The sequence below is a fragment of the Medicago sativa genome, chromosome 7 (genome assembly GCF_051527215.1).
Source record: "Medicago sativa cultivar Bolivia chromosome 7, Bolivia_mono, whole genome shotgun sequence".
NCBI lineage: Eukaryota > Viridiplantae > Streptophyta > Magnoliopsida > Fabales > Fabaceae > Medicago > Medicago sativa.
In genome coordinates, this window is record NC_140755.1 from 64,228,650 (window position 1) to 64,249,712 (window position 21,063).

Here is a 21,063-nt window from a genome sequence, read left to right on the forward strand (position 1 = left end):
ATGATATGTTTACATCAATTAATTTTTTTCTTCTAATAATAGTATTGTTGAAAAAATTTCTTCATTAAAATTAAAACAATTCTTAAATTTTTGATAAATTGATGTATCTTGTCTGTTCCTTAGCTCACAAAATATGTAATCATACATCTTTATTGTTTTTGATGCATCATGATTGTCCCTATAGATCATAGAATAAAGAGAACACAAAAAAAATGTAATTGTAGTTCATTCTTATTTCTCAATGTTTAAATATATTTTATTTCTTATCTAGCCTTTAATAATTTTAAGTTATTTGATCTAGTTTCTTGATTTCTAGTTCAATAATTTAATAAGGTGTTTATGATTTTATTTCTTGATCAACTAAAAATTTATCATTTTGTTTTTGTTTTGTTTTGTTTCGTTAGTTTAACGTTGTAACACTGATGACGGAGCATCATATGACATTTTTGGCTATGTTTTTAGTACTTTTCTTTGCATTTGAAGACAAATAAGATCAGAGTTAGAGGAGTTGTCAATGGTTTGAGGAACATATTGTATTTTTTTCACTCGAGTCATTGTAATTCACATTTACAAAGTGAAGATTGAAGTTCAGTGGTTCTTAGAAGATTATTAAAGATAATACAAAGTGAAGAAAATTAATTTCAAGTTTATTGTAGAAGTGACTCAAAATTGGAGTTTGGAGTGCAAAATCATGTTTGTTGGAAGACCCAAAATCAGCGCCCGATTTCTGGAGTTCGGGGCCCGATTTTGGCTGCCTTTGGGAGGCTTCTTGTTCTTGAAAAATCGGCGCCCGATTTGGTAAATTCGGGGCCCGATTTTGAGTAACAGTTTTTTTTCAGAAACATATTTTTGGGCCAGATTTGTTACAATTTTATGGGAGTTACTTTTACTATAAATATAGGCATTATATCAGTGTAAACCTTGAGATAGAGGGGGCTGAAACAAGGCTTTAGAAAGGCAACAACAAAACTAGGGTTTGTGTAGAGTTTGTGTAACGCCCATACTAAACTTATCTAGAATATTTAGAATGTGCGTTAAATTTAGTACTGGATACATTAAAATTACAATAATAAAATTTTGACTGAATAAATATATACATCACTGCAGGATCGTACATTTGCTTTCTGAATACACGTCTGAAATCGTAATAAATAATCTGAACTAGTATAACACGAGCATGTGAAAATATATCATTCAGCCTCCTGTATTGTCTCCTTGCCACGTACAACCTGCTGATCTGAAAAAATAAAAGGGATTGGGGTGAGACGGAATGTCTCAGTGAGTTCCACCTATCCTAGGCTGTAGGCAATCTCAGGGAACCTAGGATCGCCATATGTCTCTAAACTCAACCCTTTTTGGGTTTATACAGTTTGTCATGCATAACTGAGCGATCGGGGTATAACTAGGATCGCTATCTGAAATACTGATTCAATCCTGATACTAATGCTGAAATCATACTCATAATTATAGTCATGATGTCTGTCATATTATGTTAGAAATGTTAGCGTTGAACAAACAATATTATCTGAGTTGATTTTACGAATAAACCCAGGTGGAGTAACCCCGGAATTTATTCCTCTGCTAACCGATATATATATAAATATTTCCAACTGGCGGGAACCCAACTGACGGGGATACCGGACTCCTCTGAATATTGTGGGGTCATCCTCACGGATAGTGCCCGTTCCAACTGGCGGGAACCTTTCGTATCCAACTGGCGGGATAGCGAAAGCCACAGCTTAAACATGTTTTAATATTATAACTTGAACTGATTTCTGATAACTGAGTTAATCCCCAACTCCACTACTAACGGGGAGATAGAGAGGAATAACTTATCTTAACTGATTTCCCTGTAGTAATAACATTCTGAGTCTAATAATAAAGACGTAGTAATTTCGTCTTTATTCTGAAATTATTTCTTATACTAACCTATTCAGGTTCTAGGCATATCGTTTTCATATGCCATTCCTAAAAGATTATAAAATTTCCCCATATCCTGATAAATTAAATTCGACTAATTAAGTCGAACTTCCATACTTAGAATTCTTTTCTTTCCAATGATTGGAAATCTACTCATGAATGATTTGTTCCAATGGCTAATTTACTTTAAACATTCTTTTACACAAATAATAAATATACACTATGGTAGTATATGATCAGAGGGTATTCATAATACAATTTCGGCTACATATACATATTCGATAAAAATGAGAATTTAGAGTCTTAGCCAATCCAAACCATCATATCACCTTAAAAGTATAATTTATATTAGCTAAGTCGAAATAAAGTAATAAAATCCAACAATTCTCACTTTCCGGAATGTTAGCCGAAATTGCATATTTATTCATACTCACGTAAAACTTATCATAATAATTTTCCTCTAACTCCTACATTACCATAAGCATACTTATCAACATAAAATCTATTTTAGAGTACACTAGCAAGGGTGTGAACCTTAAATCATAATGTCACTAAATTATGTTCTAATGTACAATATCTTAAACTTTCATTCTAGTGACATATTATAACTACCCAAAGGGAAGTTTTTCTATCTAAAGGAACTCACCGTGAATCATTCCTGCAAAATGCAAGCAGCTTATCCCAAAATCTGCAGCTCTGCTATCTCCAAAACTCCATAATCACTTTCCCAAAATAGCTTATGCCTTAGCTTATAGGTCTTGCCCCTTATGAAACAATTCAAACCACTCGTGACATAGCCTTACTTCATCAACCAGCTTACACAAAAATTTCATTTCAGTCCCTGCAATAGAAGTTCGCCGTTTGGCTATTTAAGCACTTCTAAAACAGCTTAATTATCATTTAAGCACTTTTAACATTACTAAAACAGCTTATCATTTTTTCATTACTCATATGTCAATTAAGCATATCTCTCATAAGCTGTTCTTCAGAAAATAATACTTGAAACGACTTAACTTTCAACTTAAGCTATTCTTCAACGGCTTAACTAGCAACTTATAACTTCTATCACATAAATTTCGACCCAACCTTTAACACAGAAGTTCCAACATGTATTATTAGCCCTATGAACCACTTATACAGTAGTTTGAACTCACAACTTAGTCATTTAAGGCATTTTGCTCAAAACAGCTTAACTGACAGCTTATGACCTCTAAACAATTCAATTTCTGCTCAAATTTTCCAAAATCAAATCAAACATGTATACACATCTCCTGTCCCATTTCTACAGCAATCCTAGCATGTTAACTTTAAAAAAAAATCAATTATGGAGCTTTTGGAACAACTTATGGCTTTTAGCTTCTAGCTTATAATCATTCTTCATACCATGTCCCTAAATACCATTACCACACATAATCATCTTCATATTACACATACAACATACACCAAAGCTTGAATTAAATGAATTTCCATGAAGAGGTGGTTATGCTCATGTAAGTAGGCAGTTTCAAGGGAAAGAAAGAGAGAATGAGATTTTGCCACTTACCTTGTGATTGTTCCACTCTTGAGTGCTCTAGGAGCAAGCTTATAGGTGTATTCCCATGAAATTTGGATGAAAAGGAAGAGTTGGAGACTTGAAGGAGGGAATAGTTTGAAAGAAAATTTAGAGAAAGGAAGTAGATTTGAAACTTGATGCTTGCTTAACACTTCACTAGAAACTCATTAAGACATGATTCATGATGAATTGTTGAAGTTGGAGGTGCTTATGGTAAAGGAGGGTGATCGCCGATATTTTGAGGGAAAAGGAGAAGAGGAAAAATTTCTAGAATGGCCTTGAAGAATAGAGAAAGTGAGGAAAAAATTGTTTCCACTTCTTTAAAAAAAATATCTCGAGTGCCAAGTTACCAAAATGCCCTTCAAGGGAAAAGACACAATTATCCTCCGTTAATTCGTAACCATTTAATCACCTTCTTGTCTGTGATTTGTGGAATACATTATACACATTCCGAACATAGTGGATTGTAAAGCTAACCGATGCATCTGATATCTTTCGAGTAAATTCCTTGTTCCACATGCTCTTTATAAATTGTCTTAGGTTACTCCTACTTGTTTACCTTCACTGAATTCTTGAAAAAAATCTCATACGTTTACTAGAGTAACACTTCTATCGACTTCGTCAACTTTTATCTTGTCTTGGACGGATATGACCTTTGAGTGATCTTTCATGCTATGTCTGGTCCCAATAAAATTTTATTTCTGAACTATGCCCCAAATAACGAGGTCTTATAATGATAATCGTACCATACTCTGTATAAGATCGTCCCTACTCTGAGCAATATTTGACGTCAAGTTTATTTCATCGAAAGTAAGAATTGTTTCAACTTTCTTCGTTAATCAACACATAAATAGGAAAATGTTACTTCTGATATCTATTATGTTTTTATGAATAAACTCAACATGGTGTTACCTCAAACATCTGTTGGAAGTACTAACTGACGAGTACAATCCATAAGTCAGATTTAAATACATAGTGTACTAACTGGCGAGTACATTAAATATATAAATCATATATGAGAATGGTGCACTGACTGGCGAGTACACAATACATAAGGTAGTACAACTGATAGCTTAATACATAACATATATTTGTAGTCATTCAACTTTGCTTCATCCATATCAGATTTTAAATCAATCACGATACACCTTGATCATACTAGGATAAGTAGAAAATATCTTCATAGATCTTCTCTTGAACTTATATGTTCAAAATACACATTTCATTCTTGAACAATATTGTTATAGCTGTTACTCTAGGGAATGTCTTATCATCTTTTCTTAATTCCATACTCATAACCTGAACATGCGTAGTCCCATACCGTAGCTCACATAATTTTCTAACTTATGTGATATCAATCTTTTCTTTACCTCAAAAAAATATGGAGTTTAGATTCCTGAACTTCACGACTAAAATTGCATTCAAGCATTTGCATTCATATTCTGAGTAGTATCTGTTCCCTCAGACACATGTTAATATACTTGATATTCCATGATAGTATTTCAAACCAAAATAAAAATAAAATCTTCAAGATACAACATTCATATTCGTTGCCTCATACATGACTCCTTTTAACTAATCTAATACTTCTAAGTCATTCTTCGAAATCACTGCGTCGATTAACCGGGTTACATACTATAAGTGATTCCAATTTCTTATATTTAATAAGGTAGGAACACCTTCATCCTACTCTTACTACTTGAACTTTTTAATATCTGTGAATTATGCGGTTTGGAAATTTGTTTAATTCGTCTCTTAAAATTTCCCATAAATATCTCATTCAAAGTCTTAAACTTTTGCACATCATGTTACGTCTTGCTGATTAATATTTCGCTGCGCTACTCTGATTTATTAGTTCACTTCGATTAGGCATACTGCTCCAACCATACTGTAAATTTCTCCATCTCATTACTACATGTTATGATCATGTGGCTAACTCTACACTTCTTGCTATTTCGAGCACAGACTTATAATCACTGATGAGTCATTTTCAAGTACTGCAATTTTTTTCTTTAAACATGCACTACGTACTTGTTCTCGCAAAGTGTTCCTTGAATGATTCTCACATTCACATTATTTATGAACTAAAACATACTTGAATATTTGAGGCTTATTTCCAATTTGTTCTTGTCTGTAATGACAGTTACACTTACGATCTCCTCTGTAATAACTTCGACTCCCAAAATTTGATTTAGTTAACAAAATCATTCTTTTGGTTTTCAAGACACTTGCATAAGAAAAATCATCAGATAAAAATGTTTAACTCCTCAATACTTTACTTCGTTCTTAACTCTTTTACACTAGCGACAATTTTACCTGTAGCAGAACCTTAAAATACATTCTTGTCCTTGACATAATTCGTCCATTAGTTCATTGTACTTTGGCAACTTCTTATTCAGTCTTCATTTCATTTTTTTTTGTTTCGATTAAAAGTTACATCTTGTCTCTGACCATTACCGGGATCTCTTTCCACTTACTGTTATACTTGTATTTCTTAGTTCGAAGAACAACTTAATATCATGATAAATGCAAGGGGTCTTATTCAATTTCCTTAGCGTGCAATTCTTATTAGTTTAACTTTTCTGCAATTCCTTGCTAATAAAAAAATACATCCAAATCGTGCTCTAATCCGTAAGGATCTTTCCACTACTATTTATTCATCCTTCTTGACTCTTATGCTGCATAGCATCTTCACTTTACTGATTCATAAATCTAGCACTTTAAATTTCGAGAGGTGCGACTAATCCAACATAGTTTATCTGACTTACGTTGTCCATTCAATGCTCGCATTGAGGGGATTTCCTTGTCTGCTCCAAAATAATTTACTTAATCCTTAATTAGTTCACTTAACAACTCAAACATCAAAAGTTGGCTTGTTTCGTCATTCGAGTCATTCACTTCTTACATACTCTACATCCACGAGTTTATGAATTCCATTGTTCGTCTGATAATTTTCTCATATTAAATTCCTCTTCTGATCCCGCAGTTCTAGTTACGCCTTTAGAAATACTCATTTCTTCTATACCTTGCTTATGCTTCTTTTATTGTGGCTCCTGTCAAAGTTGCAATCATCCCTTAGTCACCCTGAATATCTTACTTCTACGGTATCCACATAAAAAGTGTCGTTCAACAATACCAGAATACTCCGTCTTAATCTTAACATTTCTCTTATGTCCTTGGAGAACCTTCAACTTCTCAGTTTACCAGCCACCATTTGTCCTTGAATACTTCCTCATCAAAATTCGTTATAGAACCTGACACCTTGACTTTCCTTCTCCGCGTGCTTCATTCCTCCTAGGTCCTATTCAGCTCTCAGACATTTGTTCTAGCTGTCACATACTAGGTTGAGTTGATCAGGCTCAGCTAGATATGACATTTAGAATAAATATCCGGAACCCAATGGTCCCACTACGTTTTATTGAATTCTAATGACCCAAGGCACGATCTGAATCGACCAGCTCTGATACCAAATTGTAACGCCCATACTAAACTTATCTAGAATATTTAGAATGTGCGTTAAATTTAGTACTGGATACATTAAAATTACAATAATAAAATTTCGACTGAATAAATATATACATCACTGCAGGATCGTACATTTGCTTTCTGAATACACGTCTGAAATCGTAATAAATAATCTGAACTAGTACAACACGAGCATGTGAAAATATATCATTCAGCCTCCTGTATTGTCTCCTTGCCACGTACAACCTGCTGATCTGTAAAAATAAAAGGGATTGGGGTGAGACGGAATGTCTCAGTGAGTTCCAACTATCCTAGGCTGTAGGCAATCTCAAGGAACCTAGGATCGCCATATGTCTCTAAACTCAACCCTTTTTGGGTTTATACAGTTTGTCATGCATAACTGAGCGATCGGGGTATAACTAGGATCGCTATCTGAAATACTGATTCAATCCTGATACTAATGCTGAAATCATACTCATAATTATAGTCATGATGTCTGTCATATTATGTTAGAAATGTTAGCGTTGAACAAACAATATTATCTGAGTTGATTTTACGAATAAACCCAGGTGGAGTAACCCCGGAATTTATTCCTCTGCTAACCGGTATATATATAAATATTTCCAACTGGCGGGAACCCAACTGACGGGGATACCAGACTCCTCTGAATATTGTGGGGTCATCCTCACGGATAGTGCCCGTTCCAACTGGCGGGAACCTTTCGTATCCAACTGGCGGGATAGCGAAAGCCACAGCTTAAACATGTTTTAATATTATAACTTGAACTGATTTCTGATAACTGAGTTAATCCTCAACTCCACTACTAACGGGGAGATAGAGATGAATAACTTATCTTAACTAATTTCCCTGTAGTAATAACATTCTGAGTCTAATAATAAAGACGTAGTAATTTCGTCTTTATTCTGAAATTATTTCTTTTTTTTTGAAGAAATGAAAATGATATATATTAACATCGGCAGTGAAAAATTCTCGGTACAAGATGTACCAAAGAACTCACCCCGAAAAAGAGAATGTTTAACAAAATATTACAATATAGATCAGTCGAAACCCAAACAAAGCATAGGGTCCGACCACCATCTTTGAGAACCATACACAAAATTGGTGTTATTAGCTTTTAACCACCATAACGAATAATATTTTGCCTTTTCTAACAACTGAGTGATCGGTGTTTCCTTGTTCTTGTGCAACCTGTTATTACGTTCGTTCCATATCAACCAAACACACAGTAGCCATATTAGTTGTAAAAATGATCGGCGTGCCTTCGAGTAACCTGTGAAGTGAGTAAATTGATGGAAATGCTCACTTATGTTATGCGGATCTACTCCAGACATACCAATCCAAGACCTAATGTGCTGCCATAATGAACCAAAAATTTCGCAATGAAGAAAAATATGGGAGGCGGTTTCTTCCATGCCACAACCTGATATACAAGCGGTGTCTGTAGCTGCAAGTATTCCACGCCTGAGAAGATTGCTTCGAGTTGGTAACCTATCCTTCATTAGACGCCAAGCAAGGATGGAAACCTTCAGCGGAACCTTATTGTGCCAAACTGGAGCTTCACCTCCATCGATTGTTGGTAAGTCCATAGTTGTTAATGACTGATATGCACCTCTTACTGTATAACCGTCAATAGGATCTGGATCCCACTGCCACCTGTCAAGAACATTAGACTGCACAACAACATTAGCAAGTAAAGTCCTACACTCCCCTAAAAGTTCTTCCTCCCAAGCCCACATACGTCTCCTCCAACTCCACGCCTCTCCCTCTTCCCCCCAACCAAGCCTAAACATGTCGGCAACCGTGCTAAGCTTATTTGTCGCAAGATCAAACAAGCGGACAAATCTCCTACACAAAGGAACATCTCCAATCCATCTATCATACCAGAAAAACGTATTCGATCCCTCACCTAAAACCTTCGAAACCCTCGCTGCAAACCAGCCCCCATGCGCCTCTCCAACACCATCCCTAATCTTCGCTACCTCCTTCCACCACGGTGATGCACTCCGGCCCCCAACCTCCAACCTCCCTGCCTCCTCTCCATATCTCGCCACCAATACCCTATACCAAAACCCCTCCCTATCTACCAACATCCTCCAACACCATTTACCTAATAGAGCTACGTTGAACTCCTTTAACTGTCTCACCCCCAATCCTCCACACTCCTTTTTCAAATAAATAGAACTCCAAGCAATCCAGGAAATTTTCCTGTTATCCTCACTCCCTCCCCAAAATTTTTTTGTAAAAATAGAGTCAATGAGAGAAATGATACCTGACGGAGCCTTGAAAAAGGAAAGAGCATAGACAGGAAGCGCGGTCAGGACAGATTTCAGAAGAACTAAACGGCCCCCAAAAGATAAGAAACGACTTTGCCACCCCATCAATCTAGATTTAATATTTGACACCACAGGATCCCAAAAAGCGAGTCTGCGCGGATCACCACCAATAGACAAACCAAGATACAAGAACGGTATTTTGCCCACTTTACAATTTAAGATAGAAGCTGCCTCTGTCAACCATGTATCCCCAATATTAATGCCAACCGAAAGACTTTTATTAAAATTAACTTTTAGCCCAGACATATCAGCAAATAAATTCAACACGGCCCGTAACGCTCGGACATTGGCCCAACTTTTTTCACCAAGAAGCAAAGTATCATCTGCAAATTGCAAATGAGACACCACCACCGAATTTGACAACCCGACCCCATAACCCGTATACAAATTATTTTCCACCGCCGATTTCATCATAACATTCAGACCCTCTGCAGCTAATAAAAATAAGAAAGGAGAAAGTGGATCTCCCTGACGCAATCCTCTTTGTATGGGAAACTCGTCAGTTGGACTTCCATTTACTAGGATAGACGCAGTTGCTGTGGAGACACATTCTTTTATCCATTTCCTCCATAACACCGGAAACGCCATTTTTTGCATTACCGCATCCAGATACCCCCAATCAACCGAGTCATAAGCTTTTTCAAAATCAACTTTAAAAAGCATCAGCTCTTTTTTATTCTTTTTTGCCTCATCAACCACTTCGTTTGCAATTAGAATGCCATCTAAAATCTGACGATCTTTCACAAAAGCTGTCTGAGTCTCAGATACAACCCGACCAATATACATTCGCAACCTGTTGGCTAACACTTTGGACAATATTTTATACAAGCATCCCACCAATGCAATGGGTCGAAAATCTTGAACTCTCTGAGGACTATCAACTTTTGGTATAAGAGCAATAAAAGTAGAATTAATACCTCTTGATAACTTGCTGTTGCGATGAAAATCTGATATGAAACGCATCACTTCGCCTTTAATGTCTTCCCAAAAATCCTTAATAAACCCGAAATTCACACCATCTGGACCAGGACTTTTATAACTATCACAATCCCACACCGCTGCTTTTACTTCCTCTTCTGAAAATGGTTTAATAAGGCCGCTACCTTCCACATGAGACAATTGACGAAACTGCAAATTTCCAACACCCGGTCTTAATACCTGTTGCTCCGCAAAATGATCCTTAAAATGATCAAAGACTACTTTGCGGATTGGCTGCACACCTTCCACTAATTCTCCATTAACCATCAATGAAACAATGGCATTTCTTCTCCGACGACTAGAAATAATAGTATGAAAATACTTCTGAAATTATTTCTTATACTAACCTATTCAGGTTCTAGGCATATCGTTTTCATATGCCATTCCTAAAAGATTATAAAATTTCCCCATATCCTGATAAATTAAATTCGACTAATTAAGTCGAACTTCCATACTTAGAATTCTTTTCTTTCCAATGATTGGAAATCTACTCATGAATGATTTGTTCCAATGGCTAATTTACTCTAAACATTCTTTTACACAAATAATAAATATACACTATGGTAGTATATGATCAGAGGGTATTCATAATACAATTTCGGCTACATATACATATTCGATAAAAATGAGAATTTAGAGTCTTAGCCAATCCAAACCATCATATCACCTTAAAAGTATAATTTATATTAGCTAAGAGTCGAAATAAAGTAATAAAATCCAACAATTCTCACTTTCCGGAATGTTAGCCGAAATTGCATATTTATTCATACTCACGTAAAACTTATCATAATAATTTTCCTCTAACTCCTACATTACCATAAGCATACTTATCAACATAAAATCTATTTTAGAGTACACTAGCAAGGGTGTGAACCTTAAATCATAATGTCACTAAATTATGTTCTAATGTACAATATCTTAAACTTTCATTCTAGTGACATATTATAACTACCCAAAGGGAAGTTTTTCTATCTAAAGGAACTCACCGTGAATCATTCCTGCAAAATGCAAGCAGCTTATCCCAAAATCTGCAGCTCTGCTATCTCCAAAACTCCATAATCACTTTCCCAAAATAGCTTATGCCTTAGCTTATAGGTCTTGCCCCTTATGAAACAATTCAAACCACTCGTGACATAGCCTTACTTCATCAACCAGCTTACACAAAAATTTCATTTCAGTCCCTGCAATAGAAGTTCGCCGTTTGGCTATTTAAGCACTTCTAAAACAGCTTAATTATCATTTAAGCACTTTTAACATTACTAAAACAGCTTATCATTTTTTCATTACTCATATGTCAATTAAGCATATCTCTCATAAGCTGTTCTTCAGAAAATAATACTTGAAACGACTTAACTTTCAACTTAAGCTATTCTTCAACGGCTTAACTAGCAACTTATAACTTCTATCACATAAATTTCGACCCAACCTTTAACACAGAAGTTCCAACATGTATTATTAGCCCTATGAACCACTTATACAGTAGTTTGAACTCACAACTTAGTCATTTAAGGCATTTTGCTCAAAACAGCTTAACTGACAGCTTATGACCTCTAAACAATTCAATTTCTGCTCAAATTTTCCAAAATCAAATCAAACATGTATACACATCTCCTGTCCCATTTCTACAGCAATCCTAGCATGTTAACTTTAAAAAAATCAATTATGGAGCTTTTGGAACAAGTTATGGCTTTTAGCTTCTAGCTTATAACCATTCTTCATACCATGTCCCTAAATACCATTACCAGACATAATCATCTTCATATTACACATACAACATACACCAAAGCTTGAATTAAATGAATTTCCATGAAGAGGTGGTTATGCTCATGTAAGTAGGCGGTTTCAAGGGAAAGAAAGAGAGAATGAGATTTTGCCACTTACCTTGTGATTGTTCCACTCTTGAGTGCTCTAGGAGCAAGCTTATAGGTGTATTCCCATGAAATTTGGATGAAAAGGAAGAGTTGGAGACTTGAAGGAGGGAATAGTTTGAAAGAAAATTTAGAGAAAGGAAGTAGATTTGAAACTTGATGCTTGCTTAACACTTCACTAGAAACTCATTAAGACATGATTCATGATGAATTGTTGAAGTTGGAGGTGCTTATGGTAAAGGAGGGTGATGGCCGATATTTTGAGGGAAAAGGAGAAGAGGAAAAATTTCTAGAATGGCCTTGAAGAATAGAGAAAGTGAGGAAAAAATTGTTTCCACTTCTTTAAAAAAATATCTCGAGTGCCAAGTTACCAAAATGCCCTTCAAGGGAAAAGACACAATTATCCTCCGTTAATTTGTAACCATTTAATTTCTCATGTCCGTTGGAATAGTAATACGAGAAACTTACCAAATATCGTCAATTTCTCAATAAGTAATTAATCATTTGAAAATTATTTCCGTTCTGACATGTAACTGATACGACAATTTATTTAAAATTACGCGGGATATTACAGTTTGTCTCTTTGGAACAAACATTAGGGTTTAAGGGTTGATTCACCTTGGGAAACACTATTAGGATTGAGTCTCTTGGTTACGGGAAGAGAATGGGACTTTGGGTAGAATTAGGCGGGAGACTTATTATTGTAACCCATTGATATCTCTTTTTTAAAGTTACTCATCATTATAGAAACGGAGGGCTACTCTCTCCCCCAGACTAGGTCAATTTGGACCGAACTGGGTTCTCTCTTATTTTGTGTTCTCTCTTCTTTTCTCTCTCGTTGTTTTCTACTTTTGACTTGTGTTTATAATTGTTTCATACACTTTGATTTTGGTTGTTTAATTATTCCTTGCTCCACACATCAAGTTGTTATTGGTGTGTTTTCTCATCGAATTCACAACAAAGTTCCTAATGAAGGTGAGAAAAACACAAGAAGGAGGGTTGAATTGTGTTATCTTTTTCTTCTTTTAAACTAAGTCCAGAGTCCAGAGTCTGATAAAGTTCAGAGTCTGGAGCAATGTCAGAGTCTAATGCAGCGGATATAAAAGATATGAGAGAGAGAGAGAGAGAAAGCAATTATACTGGTTCCTTCCACAATCCTGAAGTAGTCCAGTCCCCCTTGCACTTCCAAGGAGACTTTCACTATAATCCAATCTAATTACAAATGCTCAAGCACACAAGCAAAAGACTTCAAATACTAAAGCACACAAGCAAGAGATTTCTTATGCTCAAGCACAAAAGCAAGAGACTTCTAAACAAACAAATTACAAAGAAATATGTTTAATTGAACACTTGATATACTATCAGATATGTTCACAATACAAAACAAATCAGACTCTTAAGACTCTAGAATTTCTAAGATATGAAAGTTGTTAAGAAATTCTAAGTGTTTGATGCACAACAATTTCAGCAGAGTTTTGGCACAATTTTAAATGCTGTAGAATATCTACTGATCTTCAAGTCTTCATTCCTTTATATAGAGATATGAAAGAGACGTTGTAGAGTTGTCAGCACATCAAAGAGTCGTTGTAGAACCTTGATCAATCATCAATGATATGTTGCTTGATTTGGTTAATATTCTGGGAGGGAATAATTTGAAAACCATTCCTTGTATGGAGAATTAACCAGCAGAGACATAGTTGTAGTAGTAGTACTATGCGCAGAAAATGTTGGAGTAGTGGTTGTACAATTGTACTATTGTTCTTCCACTGTCATTTCTCTGTGGATAAGCATCCAATGTCTTCTAATTCCTCTGAAATAACCGTTACTTCAGTCTTCTATTCCTTCTACACATGTGTGTCTTCGAATATTCATTTTGCCAACTTTAGGTTCTTCACTTAAGACTCTGGTGACTTCAGACTCAGACTTGCAACTAAGCTTCCCTTGTAAATTCTTTTGCTCTCAATTGTTCTATCAGAATCAATATCTTATTTTAAGACTTATAGATTTTAGTCTATGGTCCGGCACACTTGAACAACTATTAGCATATCCAATTGAACTTTTAATACTTTGTTATCATCAAAACTCAAAGAGGCAATGTTAAACACATTTTGTTCCAACACCTAAGAGTTTCCAGACGGAAGAACGATCGAAAACGGGACGAAAGCACAAGATTTTGCACAATAAGGGCTGCCTTCTGCGCCGCTTGCGTAGGCCATGCGCCCCCGTCATGCACATCTGCGGGCAAAAATCGCCTGCAGCTAGTATTTCAAGCAGAAACGGTGGAGAAATCCCATTTTTCTTCTCTTAAACCCTAAGTAATCATATATATATATATATATGCTATAAATAGAGACCTTAGCACTCATTATTTTTGATTCAGAAAGTTAACGGTTCTAGGAAAGGGTCAAGCATCAGAGTTTCAAGGCAGGATTCGATCCTCCTTGTTCTCTCTAGGTTTTTTTTTCTATTGTTTTGTTACGATGTCTGTTGTCAGGAGTAACTAAACCTCTTTGATTAGGGTCTAAGATGAACCCCTTCTTATTTTTTAGATTCAATTAATAACGTTTTCATTCATTTATATTTTTCTTGTGTCCAATTTAATTTCGTACTTGTTTGTTCTTAATGCTTTTTCAATTTCAATTGAAAATCCGCATCGCTAATCTTGAAAATTGATTTGTAAATGAAAAGTAGGATTGACAACTCGAATTTTTTTATCTGTTCTTGCAAGCTCCCCCTGAGTCTGTGATAGTCCATTAAGGTGACGTTTGCAAGCTCCCCCTAAGTTCTATTGTAACACCCCGTTTTCCCAACATGTAAAAATAATACATAAAAATCAAAGTATTCAACTTAAACAGGATGTCACACTTCTTTAAAAGATAAATAGAGTAAAATTACTATTTATTTAAACATCTTTTATCAATAATTCAAATTACATCGCAGCGGAAAAACATTTCATTATTCAACAAAAAGACACTACGGCCTCAACATAAACAACTTCTTAAAAATTCCATTTCAAATGGTTCATCAACATTATTCATAGTAATACGTAACAAATAGAAAACAATGCGAATATCTCCATCCCGTTACGTATCAGAGCGACCCTAAGATGACGCGTGAGAGAGTCAACTCACATCAGCAACTAATCCTGGTTATCTGCACGTTACCCACGTAGAGGCAACATTCAAACAGAAGGGGTGATATTCACATTCAATAATAATAAGCATATAATTCATCAACAGAATTTAACAACATAACCAACAACAATTAAACAATGTTAATGTTTCACATAATTTCTCAATAACAACTCATTAATTATTTCGACAACTTGACAACACGACGACAACACCGAAAACTCAACATCAACGTCAATGCAAACGACAACGACATCAACGACAATGCACTATGCATGTGGTACCAATCAGGGTATCAACCCCCCAACTTATAGAGCATAGGCTCTCAACGTGGTATGAATGATCAAGCATTCAACAGGGCATCAAGCCCACAACTTTATATGAATGATTATACATTCAATAGGGCATCAAGCCCCCAACTTATATGAATGATTATGCATGGACTCAGCAACAAATGCAACAACAACTTCAACGACATCGACAACAACTTACAACTTTAACGACATTGGCGACAACAACGGAAACGACGACAACGACGACTTCGCATCATAATTTCATAATTAATCAATTATGAACAACATCATGTAACATCATATTCATCAACATATACATTCATATAATAATTCATCAATCAAAGATATTCATGTCAAACCAAGTTAGATTCATCACAACATAGGTTAAATACTCTTAAACACCTTAATTGAACTCATAGTACACAAGCTTTGAAGTTTGGAGACAATCCATAAGTTTTGGTTGACTTAGAAATAGTTATGCGGAATTTTCATAAAATTTCACTAAGACCTCCTTGGAGAATTTTCATTATAACTCAGAAACCAAAAATCATTTTCACGTCAAACCAAGGCCATTGGAAAGCTAACAAAATTATCTAAAACTTTCATATTTACACCAAAGGCCAATTCAAAACAGAAACGTGTGAAAAAGATGCAAAAACATGAAATAGAGAATGTTGTCACTGTGCAATTTCGCTAAGACCTCCTTGGAGTATTTTCATTATAACTCAAAAACCAAAAATCATTTTCAAGTCAAACCAAAGCCACTGGAAAGCTAACAAAATTATCTAAAACTTTCATGTTTACACCAAAAGCCAATTCAAAACAGAAACGTGTGAAAAAGACGCAAAAACATGAAACAGAGAATGATGTCAGAGGCAGCTCTCGGGAAAACTCCATTTTTTACCCAAAAACCCAAATTTCATCTACCCAAATCCCAAATTTGATAGGAAACTTAAACTATGATTATTCTACAACCTGAACATCGATTATACACAAATTCAGTGGATTTTCTACTCTATTAACAACCAATTACGACTTCAAAACCTAATTCCCAAATTCACAAATTCACAAACAACAACATGCTAAACTCAATTTCAGAATTATACAACCTAAAATTAGAGAAAGTTAATCCCACCCTTACCTTAGATTGGTTGATTACAAGGTTCTACAAGCTTTCTCTTCTCTGGCTCTTCTCTTATCTTGGTTTCTCCCTTTTCTCCCAAAAACTTGTTTTACGTGAAAAACTCTCTGACTCTTAGTTTTCCTATTCTTATATTCCTTAACCAATTCTCTTAATTCTATTTAATTCCACTAAACTCCTCTAAATTCTAATTCAGCCCTTCAAGTCTAATTATTCTATTTTTAATCATATTCTACTAAATAATAAAATAAAGCCATTTAACAAAATAACAACATATCACATAATCAATTAAATCATATAATTAGACTCTAAACCCAATAAAATAATTAAATAGATAAATAGGGTGTTACACCTATTCCCAGTTAATTAAATTCATTCTTAGTCACTCTTGAGTGCATCAGAACAAATAATCAAATGCATATGAGAACATTGACAAAGTAACATATTCTTTGATCACACAAAGGTTTGCATGCTCCGATTAAGAGCATTCTGATACATTTTTTAAGTAATAAAGAAAAAAAACAGAACATATACTCATATTATGTTTGTTACACTAAATAAAACACTTACTCTCTCCGGTCACATTTATAAGCAAAAAAACACTTTTGAGATTCATTCAATACTTAATGTATTTGGTCAATATGGAGACCAAATACATTATGTATTCAATGAACCTAAAAAAATACATTTTTGCTTATAAATGTGACCGGAGGGAGTAGTAATTATATTCATAATCTCTTGAGATGGAAGAAAAAAGAAGGAATAAATGAAAAATATAAAATAAGAAAATGAAAAGGGTGATATATAATACTTGTTATAAATTAATATAACAATTCATGTAGCCTGGTGGTAAATTATTTTTAACCTACATTATTGGGTACATGAGTTCGATTTGATTCCCCTTTAATCCATTTTGGCATAAGAACTGCGTCAGAATATATATTACTCCTCATAATATTAATTGGCATTGGCACAATAGTCAACTTTTAAAAAGAATTAAACAATGCCAGACATGCCAGACATGACATTTGTACAGAACAGTAAAGAAAAAGAGGTGATAGTGTCAGTTATATTAAATGAGGTGAGAGATACTTGGGGTCTATATGTAAAATATTGGGCTATAGGTGCAAACTGAAAAAATCAGGGTGGTCATAGGTGCAAACAAATAAGGATATTGGTGCAATTTCCTAAAGTTCAGGGTGTGCAGGTGCACACCCTCATTGCACACTGGATCCGCCCCTGACCAAAACTTTATTTGGGAACGACTTGAACGTGCATGTTTTTAGGTGGCTTCTCTAGATCAAAAATTAGCTTATCACCTACCTCTAACATATGTTCTCGGCAAAAGTTGAACCATTGGCCGCCTAAGTATTTTTCGTAACTTTCTCTCTTTGCCGTTATCAAGCGACACTTATACCTTTTTTGAGCTTGTTTGTCGATGAATGTGATTGTTTTCCGTGTTCCTTTTAGAAATGTCCTTGATATCTCATTTGGGAAGTGCTGGGTACAAAACAAATTGCAGATAAATAAGAACCTTGCTGCATATGCAGTTGGCCAAATCCATCTCTTTCACAATAGAACTCATGCAGGATCTCAAATCTAACTATTGACTACAAAATGGAAGCAAAGAACTCAAGATAAATAGATGGTAAATGATAAAGCTACGGAGTATTTTTCCCATAGTGTTACATCAACTATATTCCCACTGCATAAGGAAAGACATCTTTCAGGTCATTATCAAACTTATACCAAATCCTATCATTTGATGCTGACAAATTAGAAAATAATACCTTTTATCTTTCAATACAATGTTGGTACACGGTTTCTTTCTAGTCCCAATTGGCGTTGTCTTGACAATCTCACGAAGAAGCCCGATGATTTCTTTAAAAAAAATTACATCTATAAGAACATTATAAACTGAGAAAGCACAAAAATAAATTAAAGCACATAACTATACCATATAAAATGTCAGTTTTGAATTTTCCATCTTGAATTTCCTTAAATGACTTAAAGCGAAATTCATGAGTAAGAACGTTAGTTAACTTGTCATACTCCTGCACCTTTGTACCAGAACCAAAAACAACCTTAAAGATATTAAATGCAATGTCATTATCAAACACATGACAATTATACAAAGTATAAGTCTTGTTTTCCTCGATCAAAGTTTCCAATGCTCCAATTCTCTATATCGAGTTATTACATGAACTCGATCACCCTAAACCCGAGAAAGAAACCAAAAAATATAAATAAATTAAAATGTACACTAATAAGTAACATTGATAAATCACAAAGGAAATTACAACAAATCTTAACTAACTCATCTAACATTTGCATCACAAATAATGGACTTCATATGTTGATTCTCATTACTACCAGTCACAATCCAAGATTCCAACACTCAAAATCCTATTTCCAAATGTCCAAATCATTTTTGAGATCCTTAATGTAGTCATAATCCCTTGAAATTGAAAGTCCTATATAGAAATACAATAATACATCATTTAATTTTAATCCCTTTATTCATTCTGATATCGAAAGAAGCTAACATGTTTCTATGTGATCAATTTTTGCATCATCAAATCAACCAGATCTTAAATGCACAAATTTCTGTATCATCAAATTTTTGGATCTCAATGATATGACCAAAACAAATTTACACCAATCAACTTTCATACGACTCAATGATATAGGAAAGAATAAACCAAATATGAAAACTATTACAGCTTTAGGATTACTCACAAAAACTAAATTAACCCACATGAATCAATTTTTTTTTCAACTACAGTACCAAAAGTTAAAATAACAATTGTGTCAAAACCTTACCATGGATTAAAATTCAATCATCATGACCTCTACTATACTCCACATAACAAAGAAAGATTTTTCTACAATCATGCAACATAACAATTTCTGGTACATAATCCACTAACAATTAAAAAAAAACCTTAAAATGCAGAATCTTGAAAAAAGCAAGAAAACCGCCTATGATGAAGGAAAAACTAAAACAGTGTCGAAAAATGAACCCCTCAAGCCATAAAAATCAGTCAACTCAAGTCATGTATGTTATCAGAACCATGAAAAAAAGGAAGAAAATGACCTCTTATGAAGAAGAAAGTGAAACAGTGTTCCTAGCTAAACTTATATACCATTTGGCCAAGGTTTTTTACGGTCTAAAAGTTACTTCAAAACAAAGTTAAAATAAAGGTCTTTAAGAAAGAAGCTAAAGTTATTTGGTTTCTTTGTTTTTTTAGTTTTAAAGCTATTTTTAAGTTAAATGTTGTTTGGCAAAATATTGTACGAACTTTGATTTTTTTTTATGGTGTCCGGGGTTCGAACCTCGGACTTGGCATATATTTATGCATTGTTCCTATCATTTGAGCTAATCTCACGAGGACAAAACTTTGAATTTATTATGAATTAACATAATAAATAAAAATGTTTAAAATATTTTCTGAAGGCTAAAAATGTTAAAAAGTAAAAGATATTTTTTTTTTACAAATACTATATTTACTCAATAACGTTTATTTTTTGTGACATGAATACAAATCTGTATCATCATATAAATGACTTGTTAAATATTTGAATAGGAGAAACAATTTAAGGAGCCTGAAATAATAACATAAATAATATCAAAATTGTTGGTTTTTTCTATTTCAATTATACTCTATAACAAATTTCGTTATTAGAATACCATATTTTTGGTGTCTTTCAAAAAGATAAGAATTTATAGTATATGATATTATATTTGTTACATTGTTGGTGTCAAGGAAACATCTTTGTTTAGTTTTTTTGAATAAGAAAAAAATATGCATAGTTTGTTACAATATAAAGGTGCAAAATATATATATAAGTATAACTTTTTTTAGGCATCTAGACCTTTTTTGAAGAAAAGACATCTACAATTTTACTTTTAATTAAAATCAAAATTTTATAAAAATAATCATACGCATTATGCAACGTCAAAAAAAATTATACGCAGTAGCGTAACAAAAAAAACAGACACACATAAAGTATTACTCTAAACGCTAATATGTGTGTGTTTATATATTTGCGAGATTGAAGAAAGAAAATAAAAATATTTGGTATCATTAAATGACAGCGTGAATAAAAATATTTGTGAGGTTGTGATGATTAAATGATATTGAAATTAAAGATATAAGTGATAAAAAGATCATAAAATTCCTTTAAAAAAAGGTAATAAAATTAAATGGGACCTCTTTAAAAAAAATTAAATGGAACGGTTCAAAAAAAAATAAATGGAAGAAAAATACATATTGAAATATAATATTAAAAAATAAAAGAAAAGGTTTCAAAAGTGAATCTAAGAAAGATGCTTGTGAAATAAATTGTCGAGAAGTAGT

The 21,063-nt window shown here is 34.0% G+C and overlaps 3 long non-coding RNA genes across 3 annotated transcripts; all 3 read right to left on the reverse strand.

Moving 5' to 3' along the window:
• Positions 1 to 1,001: 1,001 nt before the first annotated feature.
• On the reverse strand, positions 1,002 to 2,761 carry LOC146907638 (uncharacterized). Its single transcript, XR_015019249.1, has 2 exons — positions 2,567 to 2,761; positions 1,002 to 1,237 (listed from the first exon to the last, which is right to left on the reverse strand). It is a non-coding gene; the product is annotated as an uncharacterized LOC146907638 (long non-coding RNA).
• A 4,197-nt stretch (positions 2,762 to 6,958) lies between these two features.
• On the reverse strand, positions 6,959 to 11,973 carry LOC146907639 (uncharacterized). The gene is made up of 2 exons (XR_015019250.1): positions 11,256 to 11,973; positions 6,959 to 7,191 (listed from the first exon to the last, which is right to left on the reverse strand). It is a non-coding gene; the product is annotated as an uncharacterized LOC146907639 (long non-coding RNA).
• A 3,045-nt stretch (positions 11,974 to 15,018) lies between these two features.
• On the reverse strand, positions 15,019 to 16,808 carry LOC146907640 (uncharacterized). Its single transcript, XR_015019251.1, has 2 exons — positions 16,703 to 16,808; positions 15,019 to 15,290 (listed from the first exon to the last, which is right to left on the reverse strand). It is a non-coding gene; the product is annotated as an uncharacterized LOC146907640 (long non-coding RNA).
• Between the last annotated feature and the right edge of the window lie 4,255 nt (positions 16,809 to 21,063).